Genomic DNA, 20,155 nt, shown 5'->3' on the forward strand with positions numbered 1-20,155 from the left:
CATCATGAGAAAGTTGTGAAAGACAATGAAAAACAGATTAAAGGAGAGATATGGCTGCTAATGCAATATATAATGTTAGATTATGGGCCTTAGGATTACATATTTTTATCTCTTATGGTTATTATAAAGATAATTATTGCAATTTGTTTAAAGTCTTCAGTTTTGATAATATTACACAGTATTAGTTCCCTGATTTTGATAACTATAGTATAATTATGAAAAAGAATGTTCTTGTTCTTAGAAAATAAACACTGGGAAATTGGTGTGGTACAGAGTGTTAAGCTGCTGCAGGCACTGCATGCATCCTATATTGGAATGCTGGTTTGAGTCCCAACTAGTCCACATTTAATCCAGCATCTTGCTAATGTACTTGGGAAAGCAGAGGATGATGGCCCAATTGCTTGGATCCCTACTACTCGTGTGGGAGTTCCAAGTGGAGTTCCTGGTTGTTGGTTTCAGCTTGGCCCAGCCCTGGCTGTTTCAGCCCTTTGGGAAGTGAACCAGTTAATGGAAGATCTCTCTGTCTCTCACTTCTTTATGTCACTCTGCCCTTCAAATAAATAAATAATTTTATAAAAGAAAATGTACATGGAAGTATTTAGAATTAACAGGGTATCACATCTGTATAATGATTTGGATTAGGGCAAAGTGTATGTGTAAATACTAAAAAATTTTGTGACTTTTAAATTTGAAATAATTTCAAACATACCTAAAAGTTTCATCAGTATTGTACAAGTATACCCTACTCTAAGACTGTCCCAATTGTTACTATTTTATTGGATTGGTTTAATCATTTTCTCTAATTTTCTTGGAACTTCTAGCTTTGAAATTATTTCAAAATAAAAATTCAGAGAATATTAAACAAGTAAATTCTTTCAACTTCTTTCTATTTCTTTTTGCTTCCTGTGTAGGAGGCGAAGGTAGTTGTTAAGAACATTTTATCAGTTATATTTATATACCAGTCTCTTTTTTGAGCATCTCCATTTCCCTTACTAGACTGTGAGGCCATGAAAGCCAGAAAAAGTGATCTTTAAGTCACTAGTATTCACTGTGGCACAGTGCCTTTCCTGTAGAAGTTTGCTGGGTGAATGATTCTATCTACAGAAGTGTTGAGAGAATGAGCAGATGTTTACAGAACTTAATAAAATGCACTAATACGAAAACATTAATCTTGGTGGACCCGTAAAATGTGGCGACACTGTCTTATAAACTGTAAAATTGACTGGGGAGGAAGAGGTGGTAGATTCCAAATATAAAAAGAAACAGAAAGGCTCGTTCCTTGCTTTGATCACTTTATGCTGTTTGCATGTGTTGAAATATTACAGTGTCTCCCATGAAATGTACAATTATTACATGTTAATCATAATTTTATGAACCTTAGGAATGTAATGCATTCAACACTGAGCTATGTTTAAGTAAAATCTGGGTTAACTGTTTAAGGAGTTGTTTTCATACTTACAGATTTCCATTTTGCTCAGTGTGTGCTCCAAGTCCGTCCCCTGCCAGAAGCTTTCTATTTAAGGTATACAGACTTCATGCATTCATAAGTACAACTTTAGGAACATAGTAATTCTTCAACCCCACCTGCCCTCCCACCTGCACTCCCCTCCTTCCTCCTCCTCCCTCTCCTATTCCCATTCTTTATTTTTTTCACTAAGATCTATATTCAATTAACTTTTTTTTTAAAAAAGGCTTTTATTTAATGGATACAAATTTCATATATGCAGCTTTTAGGAATGTAGTGGTTTCTCCCCTCATTCCCGCCCTCTCACCCCCTCTCCCATCCCAACTCCTACTCCATCTCTCATCCCATTCTTTATTAAGGTTTGTTTTTAATTATGTTTACATACAGAAGACCAACTCTATACTAAGTAAAGATTTCAACAGTTTGCACCCACACAGACACACAAAGTATAAAGTACAGTTTGAAGACAAGTTTTACTGTTAATTCTCATAGTACAACTCATTAAGGACAGAGATCCTACATGGGGAATAAGTGCACAGTGACTCCTATTGTTGTTTTAATAATTAACACTTTTTTTTGATTTTTTTATTCAATGAGCATAAATTTCCAAAGTACAGCTTATGAATTACAATAGCTTCCTCCCCCCCGTAACTTCCCTCCCACCCACAACGCTCCCCTCTCCCACTCCCTCTCCCCTTCCCTTCACATCAAGATTAATTTTCAATTATTTTTATATACAAAAGATCAATTTAGCGTATATTAAGTAAACATTTCCACATTTTGCTCCCACACAGAAACACAAAGTGTAAAATACTATTTGAGGCCGGCACCGCAGCTTACTAGGCTAATCCTCCGCCTTGCGGCGCCAGCACACCGGGTTCTAGTCCCGGTCGGGGCGCCGGATTCTGCCCCGGTTGCCCCTCTTCCAGGCCAGCTCTCTGCTGTGGCCCGGTAGTGCAGTGGAGGATGGCCCAAGTGCTTGGGCCCTGCACCCCATGGGAGACCAGGAGAAGCACCTGGCTCCTGGCTTTGGATCAGCGCGCTGCGCCGGCTACAGCGCGCCAGCCGTGGTGGCCATTGGAGGGTGAACCAATGGCAAAGGAAGACCTTTCTCTCTCTCTCTCTCTCTCACTGTCCACTCTGCCTGTCAAAAAAAAAAATACTATTTGAGTACTAGTTATAGCATTAATTAAACACGTAAGAGTAATTGTGTATTAATTACAGAGTTCAACCAATAGTTTAAGTAGAATATAAAATGCAACTTTTGTATTGTTGTGGCTTCCCCCCCCAACCTCCCTCCCTCCAGTGGCCCTCCCCTCTCGCACTCCCTCTCCCATCCCGCCCTTCATCACGTTTCATTTTCAATTACCTTCATATACTGAAGATCAACTTAGTATATACTAAGCAGGGATTTCAACAGGCTGCACTCACACAACCGAACCAGGTATAGGGTATTGTTTGACTAGTAGTGTTGTTTTTGAGTTTCATAGTTAAACACATTAAGAACAGAGATCCTACGTGACTCCTGTTGTTGATTTAACAATTGGCACTCTTGTTTATGATGTCAGCAGTCACCCAAGACTCTTTCTATGAGCTGTCTAGGCTATGGAAGCCCCTTGAGTTCACCAACTCTGAATTTGTTTAGTCAAGGCCGTATCACAGTGGAGGTTCCTTCCTCCCTTCAGAGAAAGGCGCCTCTCTCCTTGATGGCCTGATACTTCTGCTGCGGTCTTGTTCATCAGGATCTTTCATTTATATTGTTTTTTGCCACCGTGTCATGGCTTTCCATGCCTGTGAGATTCTCATGGACCTTTTAGTCAGATCCGAATGTCCCAAGGGTTGATTCTGAGGCAGGAGTAACACTTATTTTTGATACCAGTGACCACCTGAGACAATTGTCATGAGCTGCCAAGGCTATGGAAGCCTTTTGAATCCACAAACTCCGTCGGTATTTAGGCAGGGTCATATGCAAAGTGGAAGTTCTCTCTTTCCTTCAGAGAAAAGTACATCCTTCTTTGATGGCTCCTTCTTTCCACTGGGCTCTTACTCACAGAGATCCTTCATGCAGAACTTTTTTTGCCACTATGTCTTGACTTTCCATGCCTGAAATGCTCTCATGGGCTTTTCAGCCAGATCCAAATGCCTCAGGGGCTGGTTCTGAGATCAGAGTGCTTTTAAGGTGTTTGCCATTCTGTGAGTCTGCTGTGTGGACTGCTTCCCATGTTGGAACTTTCTCTCCTTTATAATTCTATCTCATGTTATTAGCAGACACTTGGTCTTATTTATGTGATCCCTTTGACATTTAATCCTATCTATATGATCAATTCCAGGTTGCCTGGCTTGACTTTTTGTGTGGTCTAGCAAGTTGCTAAGCATTTCTGTGTCTTGACAGTTGCATTAATCCATTGCAGTAAGTTAATCCATGTCAACAAATTTATATATGGTCATTGCCTGTGACCTCCTTTCTATAACAGATCTAAGAGGAGTTGTCAGTTGTCCACTTTGCTTTGTATAGGACACAGTGGTGACTTCCATAACACACTGCAACTTCCTTCACTTCATTTCTCTTTTTGTCTGTACAGCTTTGAGATGTATTTTGCATACCCTACAATCCACCTATTTAAAGTGCCTGATTCAGTGGTTTTTATTATGCTCATAGATTTGTGCAGCCATCATGACAGTCAACTCTAGAACATTTTATGCTCCCCTCAAGATACTCCTAGCTATGGTACCCATCCCTCATTTCCTTTCCTCCTTTCCCTATTCCCTGGCATCAGGTTATCATTTACCTGCTTTCTGTTTCTCGCTGTTTGCTGATTCCAGGCACTTTAAAACATCTTCCTGTCTAACTGTGAGCTGCCACATGCTCCCTCGCACGTGGAATCTAAAAGGCTGATCTCACGGAATTGAGGGTAAATTGGTGGCTGTTGGAGGCTTGAAGCGGAGAGATGTCCCCGACTTCATGTCTTACCTTTGAGGGTGCTGCTTTTGAATGATAAGTAAATTGACTTGAATGTATTTGTTAATAATTCTCCTGCTTACCCATCATAGCCCTGCAAGTAAAAGGCTGTCTTAGTTTTTTCTTGCTGCTATAGTGAGTTATCCCATACCCACTGTTCCAGAAGAACAGAAATGATTCCTTTTACATATATGAAGGCAGGAAGTCTGAAATGAGTCTTAGGGAGCTAGAATTAAGTTGTCAGTAGGGACGGTTCCCACTGCAGCCCCGCGGGAGTGTGTGTTCCTTGCTTCTCAAAGTTCTGGGAGGTGGCCAGCATTCCTCTTTTACTAGCTATAGTTCCCCAGGGTCTGCTTCAGCAATGGTATAGCCTTTCCCTCATATTTAGGATTCAGGCCCCCTGGATTATCCAGGTAAAAGCTCTCTGTCCCCAAGTCCTTTGATTTAATTATATCTGCAGGGACTGGAGCTGTGTAAATCTAAGTGTAAAAGTCACTGTAGCAGGTAAAGCTGCCACCTGCAGTTCACCCCCTAAAGGGCCACAACAGCTGGAACTGGGCCAATCCGAAGCCAGGACTTCTTTGGGTCTCCCATGTGGGTGCAGGGGCCCAAGGACTTGGGCCATCTTCCCCTGCTCTCCCAGGCCATTGCAGAGAGCTGGCTCAGAAGAGGAGCAGCTGAGACTAGAACCAGCACCCATATTGGATGCTGGTGCTACAGGCGGAGGCTTAGCCCACTATGTCACAGCGCCGCCTCCAGCCAAAGGGTTGTTCAAATTAAATCAGAACCTTGATTCTCACAGCAACAACGGAGTAAATTGATATGCACACATTTTGGTAGATGTTTGTTTGGGGTTCTGTATTTCTTTAGTTGGTTAAAAAAAAAAAAAGAAATTGGTGGGAGAGTCCCCACATAGATAACCAGAATTAAGCTTGTCCATGTTCAGAAAGGCATTACCCATCCTGTCCTCCACATATCCCTTTCTGAATGGTATGTCATTTTGCAACTTTCCAGTTTAAATAAGTGTTAACATAAATGCTTCATCTAAATAAAATATTTTAGGGAAGAGTAGCTGAAAAGAGTATGTGGAATGACTTGCCTAGAATCTTAATTCCCTTTGGAAGAGCTCTTGACTGTAATGATCTTAGATGTGGCCAAAGAATGAAAAAGATGTAAGAGTTGTGGCACGGAAATTAACTCTTCAAAGCCTGTAAGGAGAAAAGAATTTTTTAAGTGGCTATCTTTGGAGTTTTAAGATGCTGTAATCACTGAGAAACTATGTGAAATGTTAAATGTGAAATGTGTGACAGAACAGTGAAAATAACTTCAAACTATCAATAATTGCAAGGTAGGTTAAATAAAAAAAGCTTTGTCACAGCTTCAGAATGCTAAATTTGGCAGAAAGAGTCTATAATCAGTGTCATCAGATTCTGGGGCCCCCAAACCACCATCATGTTAGAGGAAACCCTCTGAATTCCGTGTTCGTATTTGTGCTTCTCTATGTGGAGGAGAGGAGGGACTTCAGAACCAGTTAGGGTCAAGCCCCAATGCTTGTCTGCCTTGGACAGGCTTTTGTTTCAGTGTTTGGGTCTGCCATAACCATTCAAAACACAAATTCTCCTACAGGGGTTGGAATTTTCAAGTGAACCATTCTTCGCAGGGAACTTTTTTAGAAGAGGAGACAATGGTATCAAACTAGAAAAAGAGAATCACCTAGGAAACAGCAATGCAATATGTAGATATAAAGACTGGGCAATATGGTTGACTTGGGGAGAGCTGAAGTTTTAAAAATATCTTACTTGATGTACTACCCTAATGACCTTTTCAAAAAGCAAGATAACAATGTAAGAACACATCAGCAGAGTCATACAGTAGGAGGTTAGAATGCCCCCAGTGATGTCATGCTGGTTTCAGACCAGTCTAGGAAAAGACTGTGGAAATATAAATGTACACTATGCCTTCTGGCTTCATGGTGTTGAAATGTAGACTACATAAATTATAATTTGTAATGTCTGCTGTTTTTGTTAAAGAAGTGGAATTGCCTAGACAATGAGTGTTTTGCTTGAATGAGTTTTTTTTTAAAGAAGCTAGTATTTGTGGTATCATGAATCACACTAAAACATTTTCCCTTTGTAAAAGAAAAATCTGAAGTGACAACTCAACTACAAGTGGAGTGAAATTGGCTTAAGTGGGTAGAAGGTCAAGCTTCAGAGTCAGACAGATGCAAACTTAAATCCTGGCCATGCCACTTACAGTAGGGCAATTTTAGGCAAACTATATTACATATTCACACTCTGGTTTCCTTTTTAACAACAACAGTGGTCATAATGACAGCACCATCCTTGCTTATAGGTGTCTGGTGAGAAGTGAATATGTTCATTCATGTGAACTGCATTGCCCAGTGTCTGGTGCATAACGGCTCAGTGAATAGTGGTTATTATGGTTATTGTTGCTGGATCTACTCTGTGGTCCAGGTACCACAGACTCCAGCACTCTTTTTCCAGCAAAGAGGGGTGGAATGTGTTGTGGTAAATGATGTTTTGTCTTGTCATCAGCCTCAAAAGCTAAGTCAGTGTCTTGGTCTTGTCGCCTATAAGGCCACCACTTATAATAGTTTCCAAATAATTGTAAATCCATGTGTATTTTCTGTCTATAACAAATATACTGGGGAACATCTTATAAATCTCTTAAAAATCTTATAAATCTCTTAAATGTAAGTTTAAAACAATACTTTCTCTTGTCTGACAGATGACCAAATTTACATCTTATCTCCTGCTCTAGAATTTTGTGATTTAGGGGATTAGTCTTTCTGTACTATTCACATTTTTTTTTGGCCAGGCAGAATTAGACAGTGAGAGAGATAGAGAGACAGAGAGAGTTATAGACAATGAGAGAGAGACAGAGAGAAAGGTCTTCCTTCCATTGGTTCACTCCGATCCGAAGGCTCTAGAACCTGGGGTGCTGGTGCCGCAGGTGGAGGATTAGCCAAGTGAGCCGTGGCGCCGGCCACTATTCACAACTCTTAAAATATTACAGACTTGTTTGAGTTTTTACTGTATTTAAAGTACTGTGCTGGTCATATTACATACTTCATTTCATTTCATCTTCAAAATAATCTTGTGAAGCAGGAAATCTTCTAGCAGAGAGTTAACACTTGTGCATTCTAACCATATTAACTTTTAGGCACCAATGTTCTGGAGCAAAGCTTCTCTATGAGTGTTTTATTTTTTAAGTCAGTAATCACATTTGTCTTGCAGTGAGTATCCAGAGACCTATGTGGATGGCTGTGAGTTGGTTGAGGCAAAAGATGTGAATTATGAAAGACCTTGCCTTGGGTAAGCTATTTCACTTCTTAAGGTGTTTATTACTTCACTTATAAAATGGAGCTAATGCTGCCCAACTTCAAAGATTTATTTTGGAGATTAAATGACTTAGTTAACATAGTGTGAAATGTTAGAGTCCAGTTCATAAGAAGCACTTATTAAATAGTGGTCATTATTGTAGGTAAACATGCAAGAAACATGTCACTGATGAATAAAATAATACACAAACATACACACACTGACAGGGACCATGGGGGATACAAAGCTAAAAGTGACATGCTTACTGTATTTGGACTTAATATTTACTGAGTAAAGAATATGTGTGTGTAGAAGAAGTATGCTTTCAGAAATGAAACCAGGACTTTGTGAAAGTATAAGAAGTAGTGGTAAATCCTAAGTTTGGGATGCAGCTCAAATAAAAAATCTTGGAAAAAGTGATATTCAAGCTGTGTCTTGAAAAATAAATACCATGCTACTATTTATAGGCTTCCTATTTGTGGAGAATGGTATAAATAAAAGCCTAACTACAAAGTCCAGTACTCAGAGAATGGTGACTACTATGGTGTGGTGTGTGTCTGGGGAATAGGATTTGTGGAGACGTCAGTTTGTAAATAAGACTGAAAGACCAGTGTAGCCTAGTTTGTTCAATGCCTTGCTAAGGAGTTTTAAGGATACTATCTTAAGGTTTAGAAAACTCCTGAATGAGGAGTATGGAAAGTACATTTGAACAGGTGAGAGTTTAGTTTATTTGAAATATGATGAGTCCTTGGACAAGGGCAGAGGAAAAAGGAATGGAATAGAGGAAGGAATTAATACAAAAGACACTTCAGAGCTATAAGCCAAAGGCAATGAATTCATGAATGTGGTAGGAGTGGAGATGAGGGAAGAGTCATAGAAAGAACATAGAAAGTCTAATCAGGTGGCTAGAATGATACTGATACTATTCACTGAGACAAACACTCTTGAGGGAAGTTTGGGGCAGCGATGTTTCTGGTTTTACTGAGTATGAAGCACCTTTGAGTAGTTCTGATAAGGATGCTGTGAATACAGATGGAAATTGGGTCTGGAACTTAAGTGAAGAACCTAGTATTTGATGTTACAATTGAGAAAGATAATTTGAGATCTCTGAAAACACTGGGTGGCCTTTTGAATTCTTAGTACAATTTCCAAAATCTAGGTTTAGAGAAACACACATGCTCTCTGTATAACCTGCAAAGGATTTCAGGTAGACTCCATCTGTTTAATACCAGCCTCTTATTTTTTGTTCTAACCTGGGGGATCCTCCCCTCACTTTTGGGGTGAGATATAAACAAAGAGTATGGGAGGGTCAGTGATTCTGGAACTCACTTCTATTTTTAAATAATTTCTTATTTATATAAGGTGAACAAATTTCATATATACAGATTTGGGAGAATAGCGATACTTCCCACCCCTCTTACCCATGCTCCCAACCTCCCTTTATTTCTTATTCTTTCTTTTAATTTTTACAGTGACATACTTTCAGTTTATTTTATAATCATAAGCTTAACCCACCACTAAGTAAAGAATTCAACAGTAGTTAGAAGAAAAAAAAAAAACACTGTTCTTCAACAGTAGGGACAAGGGCTGTAAACAATAATCAGATCTCAAAATGTCAGTTTTGCTCATACACATTACCTTTTTTGTATTCTATTAGTTAACACAGATCAGAAAAAAACATATGATATTTGTCTTTTTGGGACTGGATTATTTCACTAAGTATAATGGTTTCCAGCTGCATCCATTTTGTTATGAAAAACAGCATTTCAGTCTTTTTTACAGCTGAGTGCTATTTCATAGTGTATATATACAACATTTTATTTATCTAGTCATCTGTTGATGGACCTCTGGGTTGATTCCATATTTACCAGTTGTGAATTAAGCTGTAGTAAATATGAGGGTACAGATAACTCTTTCATAAGCTGATTTCATTTCAATTGGGTATATCTATTTTCAGATTTCTGAACAAGCTGCATACTGCTTTCCATAATAAATGTACTTGTTTATATTCCCACCAACAGTGAATTAGACTACCTTTTCCTCCACATCCTCACCAGCATTTATTGTTTTTTTGATTTCTGTGTGATAGCCATTCTAACTGGGGTAAAATGAAACCTCATTGTGGTTTTTTTGTTCTGTTTTGTTTTTTAGAGATTTATTTATTTACTTGAGAAGCATAGTTACAGAGGAAGAGACACAGAGAGAGGTTTTCCATCTGCTGGTTCACTCCCCAAATGGCTGCAATGGCTGGAGATGGGCCAGTCTGAAGCCAGTAGCCAGAAGCTTCTTCCAGGTTTCCTACACAGGTGCAGGGGTGCAAGCACTTGGGACCTCTTCTACTGCTTTCCCAGGCCATAACAGAGAGCTGGATTGGAAGAGGAGCAGCCAGGAGTGGAACTGGAACTGGCATGCCAGTTCCACCAGAGCTGCAGGTGGAGACTTAACCCACTACCCCACAGCACTGGCCCCTCCTTGTGGTTTTTATTTGTATTTCTCTGATGGCTAGTGATCTTGAGCATTTTTTCACGTATCTGTTGGCCATTTGAATTTTATCTTTTGTAAAATGCCTGTTCAAGTTCTTTGCCCATTTCTTAACTAGATTGTGTTGTTGTTGAGTTTCTTGAGCTCTTCATAGATTCTGGGTACTAATCCTTTATCAGTTGCATATTTTGCAAATATTTCCTTCCTTTCTGTCAGTTGCCTCTTCACTTTGCTGAGTGTTTTCTTTGCAGTGCAGAAACTTCTTAGCTCGATGTAATCCCATTTGTCTATTTTTGCTTTGATTGCCTGTGTTTCTGGGGCCTTTTCCTATGCCAATGTCTTGCAGAGTTTACCCAATGTTCTCCTCCAGTAATTTGATGGTATTAGGTTGTATATTTAGATCCTTGGTCCATTTTGGGTGGATTTTTGTATAAAGTGTAAGATAAGGGTCTTGTCTCATATTTCTGTATGCAGACATCCATTTTTCCCAGCACTGTTTGTTGAAGAGACTATCTTGGAACTCACTTCTACAGGCACTTTGCTAGAACCTGTTTTTATCAGCCCACATCAGCTCCAGCTTTTGTTTGATTGGCAGTCTTTTTTTTTAAATTTTTGACAGGCAGAGTGGACAGTGAGAGAGAGAGAGAGACAGAGAGAAAGGTCTTCTGTTTGCCGTTGGTTCAGATTGGCAGTCTTGTAATCCTCTTGTGAGAATTAACTGGGCGGCTTTATCTATAAATAGCATTCATTTTCAAGAGTGGAGTGCAGAGGTGTAGTCATGGTGATAAGAGATTGCCTACCAGCCTTCTTAATCCAGGGTTAGTGCCTAGTGCATTTTTCAAGCTCTTACGTACGTGTCACATTTGTGACGTTGTAAGGAATAGTTCATGAAGAAAGTAACTTTTCTTGAAAGAAATGTGAAACTGTTTTAAGATCTGGCTTATTAATAATATAATTTAATGCTTAAGCACATCTGAATCACTTTTAACAGTTTACAAAATATTTTCACTGTCCTGATTTTGTTAGCAGAGATGAGCCGAATAGGTTCTTACCTTCATGCAAGAAAGAATTCAGATGTGAGACAGAAGTGGTCAGCAAGGTAGCAAGTTAACAAGGTTTAATGGGAGAGGGCATCCATCAGAATGGGTGGGCACCTCCCCAGACAGAATCTGAGAGTGCCTAGCCATTCAGAATGGAGTAAGCAAGGATACATAGTTTAAGGAAAGAATACTCCTGACACCAGGTGGGAGGATAAGGAAAGAGCTGAGTTGAGTGCGCAGTCTGTATTCAGACATGCACTTATAAAGGAAAGGGATCTACTTCTTCCCACCGTTTCTCCTCCTCACCTCTCTTTCTCCTGGACAAAGGGTTTGCTGGGTGTGAAATAAGTAAAATTTATCCCAAGGTTTATTGCCCAGTGTCCACAGACTGGGTAGCCCACTTGGCTCCAGGAAAGGAGGATTCCCCTAGGATGCCTTCGTTGGTGGAAGGCTGGGACCACCTATAAAGTTACCAGAATATGGGCAGGACTTGTAGCATAAAATAGTGGGCTACTTCCAAGATGTGCTTCTGAGGCTGCTGCGGGCTGCTGCGTTGCTTTCCCTTCCGCAGTGCCTTGTTTTCCTTAGGCCTCTCTTACACACATTGGCTGATGTCTAACTTCCTACCCAACAATTTCATTTTGATATTCACAGTAAACTGACTGGAAGGAGAGTTATTAGTGCCAATTAATAGATGAGGGGATAGCCTAAGAGAGGTTAAGCAAGTTGCTCAAGATCCTAGAACTCAGAGTGCTGAGACCAAGAAAGACTTATATATTAATTTGACTCCAAATGGGTTTTCATTCCTAGTACATTTACATCTCTATTTTTTCTAGCAATACTTCTACATTTGATACTTAGTATTTGCCTTAAATAGTCTCAAATATACAGACTATATATATTTTTGTCTTTAAAAATTCTGAATATCTTTCAGTATGATAAATGTACTATTCAAAAGTGATCAGCACCTTAGGAAGAGATCTGTGGTGGCTCATAGTGTTGATAATGTCAGTGTTACAGATTTTCTTTTAAAAAATATTTTGTCTAGCTGTGTGACCATGTGAAGCTTACATTTAATTATGAGTAGTTCTTTGGATGTAACTTACTATAAACAATACACATTTTGGTTTTATTTTAAAAACATAGGCATGATTTTAAGTTCTAAATTTTATTAAAAGGGAAAGTGGAACTGAGATGGAGCAAGAGGCAAAGAAACAATGTGGCAGCCTAACACTGCTATTTCTATCCAGAGTCTGTCACAATTGGCCAGTGTGATACCTGCCTTTCATAAAGATGTTTTGAATATCATCCTGAGAGAAAGAAACTATGGTTGTGATCCTTTGTATGCAAAGGAGAGCAGAGACTAAACGTTCTGCACTGGCCTCTGTTGGAAGGAGCAGTTCTACCAGCTGTGGCTGTTCTCTTTGACTGGGTTCAGATGCTAGCACCATTCCAGGAATCTGCATCATTTCTCCCCTGAGTTTGTATTCCTGGTGTTCCTTGGGGTCCTTTCTGGTTACAAAAAAAGAAGAATTCAAGCAGAAAGTATCTGGAATGGGATCTCACAGTGTTTGCTTTCTAGGTTTAATAGTTAACACAATCACTGGACTAACTGAGTGGTTCACAAAGAGATGAATCTAGTCCTTTGTAAGGAAGAGCTATGATGCTGAAATAAGAATTAACCTGTAAAGGAGAATGCCAGAAAAGGACCAGCTGACAAGCGCTTCCTCAGAGAGAGAGACAAAAAATCTATTTATATTATCACTTGGTTAACTTTCTTTTTTCTTTTTTATTTTTTTTCCTTTTTTTAAATTTTTTGACAGGCAGAGTGGACAGTGAGAGAGAGAGACAGAGAGAAAGGTCTTCCTTTTTGCCGTTGGTTCACCCTCCAATGGCCGCTGCGGCCGGCGCGAGCCAGGTGCTTCTCCTGGTCTCCCATGGGGTGCAGACCCAAGCACTTGGGCCATCCTCCACTGCACTCCCTGGCCACAGCAGAGAGCTGGACTGGAAGAGGGGCAACCGGGACAGAATCCGGCGCCCCAACCGGGACTAGAACCCGGTGTGCCGGCGCCGCAAGGCGGAGGATTAGCCTAGTGAGCCACGGCGCCGGCCCCACTTGGTTAACTTTCAACTGGTCACTTTTACAGTTTTGGAGAACTGCAATTAAATTTTAGGAGTCCTGGGCTGGTGATGTGGTGTAGCAGGTAAAGCCACCGCCTGAAATGCTGGCATCCCATATGAGTGCTTATTTGAGTCTTGGGTTGCTCTGCTTCCAATCCAGCTCCCCACTAATAGCCTGGAAAAGCAGTGGAAGATGGCCCAAGTTCTTGGGCCCCTGCTACCCACATGGGAGACCTGGAGAAGCTCCTGGCTCTTTAGCTTCAGCCTGGCCCAACCTGATCTGCTGAAACCATCTGGGGAGTGAAAAAGCAGAGAGAATATCTCTCTTTGCTCTCCTTCTCTCTCTGTAACTCTGACTTTCAAATAAATAAATAAATAAATCTTAAAAAAAATTTTTTTAGGAGTCCTGACAGCCTCTTTTCCTCATCTGGCTATTCCTACTCCTCCCTCCCTCCCTGCCTCCCTGCCTCCCTCCCTCCCTCCCTCCCTTCCTTCCTTCCTTCCTCATTCCATTTATTTATCATTCTAAATATTTCAAGATACAAAATGAGTAAGCTCTTTACAAAGCTAGTATCGGGTTTTCCTCATCTCAGCCAATGGATAGAACAATCTGTTCAACACTAACCGGAAATTAGCATTTTAATACCATTTTTTGAAAATTTAAAAATCCTATTAAGCTGGGTGGTAATAATGTCATCTTAAGTGTTAAAGTGATCATATTAAGTGTTAAATGAACATATAGATAGGATTAAGTGTTAAAGGTATCATATAAATAAGATCAAGTGTCTGGCAATAAGAATAAATAGAATTAAAAAAAGGAGAGTGTTCCAACATGGGAAGCAGTCCACATAGTAGACTCAAAGAATGATAATCACTCTAAATAGCACTCTGACCTCAGAATCAGTCCTTAAGGCATTCTAGTCTGGCTGAAAAGCCCATGCAAGCACTTCAGGCATGGGAAGCCAAGACACTGTGGCAAAAAAAGTGACCTACATGAAGGATCTCTGTGAGTGAGACCATGGTGGAAAGAAGGGGCCATCAAAGAAGGTTGCACTTTCATCTGAAGGGAGGAGAGAACTTACACTTTGCTTATGGCCTTTTCTAAATACTGAAAGAGACTATGGACTCAAAAGGCTTCCATAGCCTTGGAAGCTCATGTCAAGAGCCTCGGGTGATCACTGACATCATACATAAGAGTGTTAATTGTTAAATCAACAATAGGAGTCACTGTGTACTTCCTCCCCATGCAGGACCTAGTCCTTAGTGAGTTGTACTGTAAGAATTAACTGTAAGGCTTCTTCTCAAACAGTATTTTAAATTTTGTGTGTGTGTAGGAAAATTGTTGAAATCTTTACTTAGTATAGAGTTGGTCTTCTGTGTATAAAGTTAATTGAAAACGAATCTTAGTGGAGAATGGTACTGGGAATGAGAGAGGGAGGAAGAGGAGGGGTGGGAGTAGGGATGAGAGAGTGGGTATGGTGGGAAGAATCATTGTATTTCTAAAGTTGTACTTAATGACATTTGTACTAATTAAATAAAAGATTTTCTTTGGATAAAAACCGTTGCCATGACATTTGCTGTTGACTGATCTTCTTCTCTGACTGGATCATTTCTACTACTTGGTAACAATTGCTTCAATTGTGCTTTGTCTTCAGGAGTATACTACTAAAACCATGTATCACCCCCTTAATAATGCTTCAAAGAAAGCTTTCAAATCTTTGTCCCACTTGTTTAAAGTTCCCATTGAAAGTTCTGCTTTTGCCTGCAGCTGTTCTGTGTGCAATAATTTTGGTACTCAATGAGCAGAAAGTTTGCATCCCCCTAATTTTCAGTCAGAATTATGTAAAGTTAAGCAATTGAGATATTTATGGTATTGGCTTTTGTTTCTGTTGTTAATCTTCAATCCTCTTTAATTAGGGCACAGAACAGACTAATTTTTTTCTCTAAAATTTAAGTAGATGTGTAGCCACTGTGAACTTCATCTTCAAAATAGTCTCATCCCTTCTTTTTTTTTTTTTTTTTTTTTTTTTACAGGCAGAGTGGACAGTGAGAGAGAGAGACAGAGAGAGAAAGGTCTTCCTTTTGCCGCTGGTTCACCCTCCAATGGCCGCCGCTGCAGCCGGCACACCGCGCTGATCCTGGCAGGAGCCAGGAGCCAGGTGCTTTTCCTGGTCTCCCATGGGGTGCAGGGCCCAAGCACCTGGGCCATCCTCCACTGCACTCCCTGGCCATAGCAGAGAGCTGGCCTGGAAGAGGGGCAACCGGGACAGAATCCGGCGCCCCAACCGGGACTAGAACCCGGTGTGCCGGCGCCGCAAGGTGGAGGATTAGCCTATTGAGCCACGGCGCCGGCTATCTCATCCCTTCTTAAAATGAGTTTTCCAGTTGTAAGTTACTGATTTTATTTGGGTCATTGTCACCATAACTTCTTACAAAGCATCAGTGATTCCACCATTCTTCTACTCAAGCTTAACAACAGATTTCTTGTTTCAATTTTAACAGAATTCATGATGCTGGGATAGGGGATGTTTTCAAATTAATATCTTATCCTTCTCAGTACTCTATGCTAGATCCTATTCAGGCATGTTATAACAAGCTATTATGGGTTTATATTGGTACAAAAAATTTAGAATGCATACATGGTTTTTAATATTATGCTTCCATGGAGTTTTTGAAAAGTTTAATTTTTAATCTTTCAAAATCAAATTTCAGACTACTGCATCCTTCAGCAATGATCATTTTTTCTTTCATTCTCCCTATACATATCTCTGTGTGTATATAAATATCTGTACCATTTTAAAAGGTATAAGTAACATCATGACACTTTATCTATAAATATTTCTGTATACATGTTTTATTTTATTTTATTATTTTTTTTGACAGACAGAGTGGACAGTGAGAGAGAGACAGAGAGAAAGGTCTTCCTTTTTTCTGTTGGTTCATCCCCCAATGGCCACTGCAGCTGGCGCGCTGCAGCTGGTGCACCACGCTGATCTGAAGCCAGGAGCCAGGCACTTCTCCTGGTCTCTCATGCAGGTGCAGGGCCCAAGCACTTCAGCCATCCACCACTGCACTCCCGGGCCACAGCAGAGAGCTGGACTGGAAGAGGAGCAACTGGGAAAGAATCCGGTGCCCCGACTGGGACTAGAACCTGGTGTGCCAGCCCCGCAGGTGGAGGATTAGCCTATTGAGCCATGGCGCCAACCCTGTACACATGTTTTAAAAATAAAAACTGGGGCCTGTGCTGTGGCTCACTTGGTTAATCCTCCGCCTGCAGCACCAGCATCCCATATGGGCTGTGGGTTCTAGTCCTGGTTCCCCTCTTTCAGGCCAGCTCTCTGCTGTGGCCCGGGAGTGCAGTGGAGGATGGCCCAAGTGCTTGGGCCCTGCACCCGCATGGGAGACCAGGAGAAGCACCTGGCTCCTGGCTTCGGATCGGCGCAGTGTGCCAGCCATAGTGGCCATTTGGGGGGTGAACCAACGGAAGGAATACCTTTCTCTCTGTCTCTTTCTTGGTCTATTACTCTACCTGTCAAATAAAAAAAAATGGTAAAATAGAAAATTTAAAAATATGAATTTTTTTGTGATAAAGTCATCAGTTTTATGAGCCTTTTAAAACAAATTTGATTGGCCGGTGCCGTGGCTCAATAGGCTAATCCTCCGCCTTGCGGCACCAGCACACCGGGTTCTAGTCCCAGTCGGGTGCCGGATTCTGTCCTGGTTGCCCCTCTTCCAGGCCAGCTCTCTGATGTGGCCAGGGAGTGAAGTGGAGGATGGCTCAAGTGCTTGGGCCCTGCACCCCATGGGAGACCAGGAGAAGCACCTGGCTCCTGCCATCGGATCAGCGCGGTGCGCCGGCCTCAGCGCGCCAGCCGTGGTGGCCATTGGAGGGTGAACCAATGGCAAAAGGAAGACCTTTCTCTCTGTCTCTCTCTCTCTCTATCCACTCTGCCTGTCAAAAACAAAACAAAACAAATTTGATTATTCTGCTGTTTATTTAATTTGAAAATTCTTATGAAAATCTTCCCTCCCTAAGTGAGTAATTTCTATGTTTTAGTTTTGGTAAATGGGTGAGGTCTTATATGATGTTCTCAAGTAGTTTAGCTTTATCTGCAGCTTCTTCCTGCTTTCTCTTTCCACATTTGGCTTCGGTGGAGCTGATTTTCGCTGACACTCACTTCCATAGTCATCCCCTGGCTGTCTTCTGGGCAGTACATCATCCCATCCCCAAATCCATAAAGTAATGCCTGTGACTTATCTCTGCCCTCCAGGTCTTACTGCTTTCCTTTTGACATCAAGTATTCTGATAATCTACACCAAAGAATTTATGATTTATCGTATCTTAACTTTCTAGATAATTTTATCTTTTGACATTTCAAATAAAACTACCAGAGATGACATTTTGTAAGGAAGAAAAAATGTATTCGTGGCAAGAATTCTAGACTCTGTCAGGCCACCTTGGAAGATAATTTAAAGGCACTCAAAGAGTTCTTGGTGGCCTAAGATCACATATGAAGAGTCTCCAAAATGTGTAATATGAAAAGATTACACACAGATTTCCATTTTGGCACCAAAATAAACATCTTTTCATTCCATTTCCCATGAACTTTTTGAAGTATTTTTGTATTCTAGGCAGCTGCCTACATCATTTAGGATGGAGTTTAGATGTTCAGTTTCTAAACTTTAACACTGTAGCCAATGAGACCATTGTTGCCCTTGATTTCTCTGCAATGTTGCAGTGGATTTGTTTCTGAGAGGAGGAGTGTGGTGGGGGCAAGAGGTGCGGAGTCACCACACAGACCCCCGGGAGTCGGGTGAAAGCAGGCTTGAGGGGAGCAGCCCGCAGACTCATTTATTTCAGTTGGCACAACATCTTATATAGCCAAGACCAGCCAATCTGGTCAAGGGGCGGTCTATGCCCCAACCAATCACAGCCTGTTTTCAGGCAGTTTCCAAAGCCATCCAATCACAGCCTGTTGCCAGGCAGGCTCCTTTGCCAGGTGGGTTTCAAAGCCATTCCTGAGTAACTGACGCTTGCTTGCCAGTGGTCACCTTGGCATGGCCTTCTCATTCCACCACAGACCATCATGAAAATGTGTGGCTAAGGGGGAAATTTCCACCATTCCCATTTCCTTTGCAAGCCAGCAAGTTGTTTATCAAGAATGGAAACTGGCCTTGATTTTTATTGTGTGGCACAGTATGTCTAATGAACACAGGCTATTTCCAAGCTCATAATTCTGAATAGAGGTCTGTAATTTACTGTCACAAATTCTGATCCCAGGATTAATATTAAAAATATTTTAAGTGGGAGGACTTGGGACCTGCACTGTGGCACAGCAGGTAAAGCCGCCACCTGCAGTGCCAACATCCCATATGAGTGCCTGTTCAAGTCCAGGCTGCTCCACTTCCAATCCAGCTCCCTGCTGAGGTGCCTGGGAGAACTTGAGAAGATGGTCCAAGTCCTTGCCCCCCCCCCCGCCATGTGGAAGACCCAGAAGAAGCTCCTGGCTTCAGGCTGGCCCAGCTCTGGCTGTTGAGGCCATTTGGGGAGTGAACCAGCAGATGGAGGATCTCTCTCTCTCCTATCTTTTTGCCTCTGCCTCTCTGTAACTCTACCTTTCAAATAAATAATCTTTAAAAAAATGAGAGGACTTATCAAGTTATATGACCAAATAGATATATTATATATGCCCTGGAGAAATTTCAAGTTTTCAAGTTAGTTTTAGATATTATTACTTACCAGGTTTCTCTGTTGGCATACTGAGTTCATAGGAAATAGAGTATTTCTGATATTACCTTTGCTAAATTGAAAATGCATGCAATATCTGTCAATGCACGATACTGTAAATACCTGTACTAGTTGAATAGTTTCCTTTGTAAAGTCAGTTAAGGATATGTGAAATCTGCAGTGGTGTTCTGACAACACAGATAAAGCTTTCTTCGAAAACGGTCTGTGAACAGCTGGAGTGTGACTACTCTCCCAGCCTCCAATTCCCACTGAGCCCACCCTTTTTGCAGTTCCCAGGGTCTGTCACATGAGGGCAGCATAATCACACACTGGCCCACTGTCTGGTTTATCATCAAATCAAGAACTCATTGCAAAGGAAGCCACAAGGCCCAAGAATATGTGAATATAGTGCTTACTTTTTCATACATACTGCTCAACTTATTGGAACACAAGATGAAATATTAGAGACAACAAATATTATCATCAGTATTTTTCTGTGATTGAATGTCCTTATCAAAAGGACATATGGTTTGCATTAGAAAAATAATGTGCCATTATGAGCTGAAAAATTAGAGTTTTAAACTGAATGAGAGGGAGACAGCTCTTTCTTGGAAAGAGGTCTCCTTGTTTGTGGGTGGAACCACGTTTGAGCACTGGTATCTATCAGATTCTTTGTATCTTACTCCACCATGATATTTTTGGCAGATTCTTTAAGTTATTATTTAACTATGACTTAGTTCCCTCAACTATAAAATGGGAATGATGATAGTATGCATTCATAGGATTGCTTAGGATTAAATCAGATAATTCAGCTCACCAATTTGGATGTACTCTCTATATAAGTATACTATAAATATTAGTTTCCTTATATTCATTAGGTAAATATTAAGTTTTTCAAGTATAGATTTTTTTAGAAAAACATGGAACTTGAAAACTATCAGAGACAAGTATACAAGACAGAGTTTGAAAAACTGTATTTTATAGTATTTGATCACAAAAATCCTGGAAAAAAATTTTTGA

At 40.7% G+C, this 20,155-nt stretch overlaps 1 long non-coding RNA gene across 10 annotated transcripts in view; it reads left to right on the top strand.

Moving 5' to 3' along the window:
• Positions 1-20,155, top strand: part of LOC103351062 (uncharacterized) — a 232,864-nt gene that overhangs the window by 42,879 nt on the left and 169,830 nt on the right. For 5 of the 10 annotated variants that reach the window (XR_011381817.1, XR_011381816.1, XR_011381821.1 and 2 more), the window contains 2 exons: positions 1,462-1,522; positions 7,682-7,759. This is a non-coding gene — a long non-coding RNA (uncharacterized lncRNA). The remainder of the gene's footprint in view (positions 1-1,461; positions 1,523-7,681; positions 7,760-20,155) is intronic. The other 5 variants (XR_011381819.1, XR_011381818.1, XR_011381822.1 and 2 more) reach the window with 1 other exon arrangement.

This window comes from Oryctolagus cuniculus, chromosome 13 (genome assembly GCF_964237555.1).
Source record: "Oryctolagus cuniculus chromosome 13, mOryCun1.1, whole genome shotgun sequence".
NCBI classification, from domain to species: Eukaryota; Metazoa; Chordata; class Mammalia; order Lagomorpha; family Leporidae; genus Oryctolagus; species Oryctolagus cuniculus.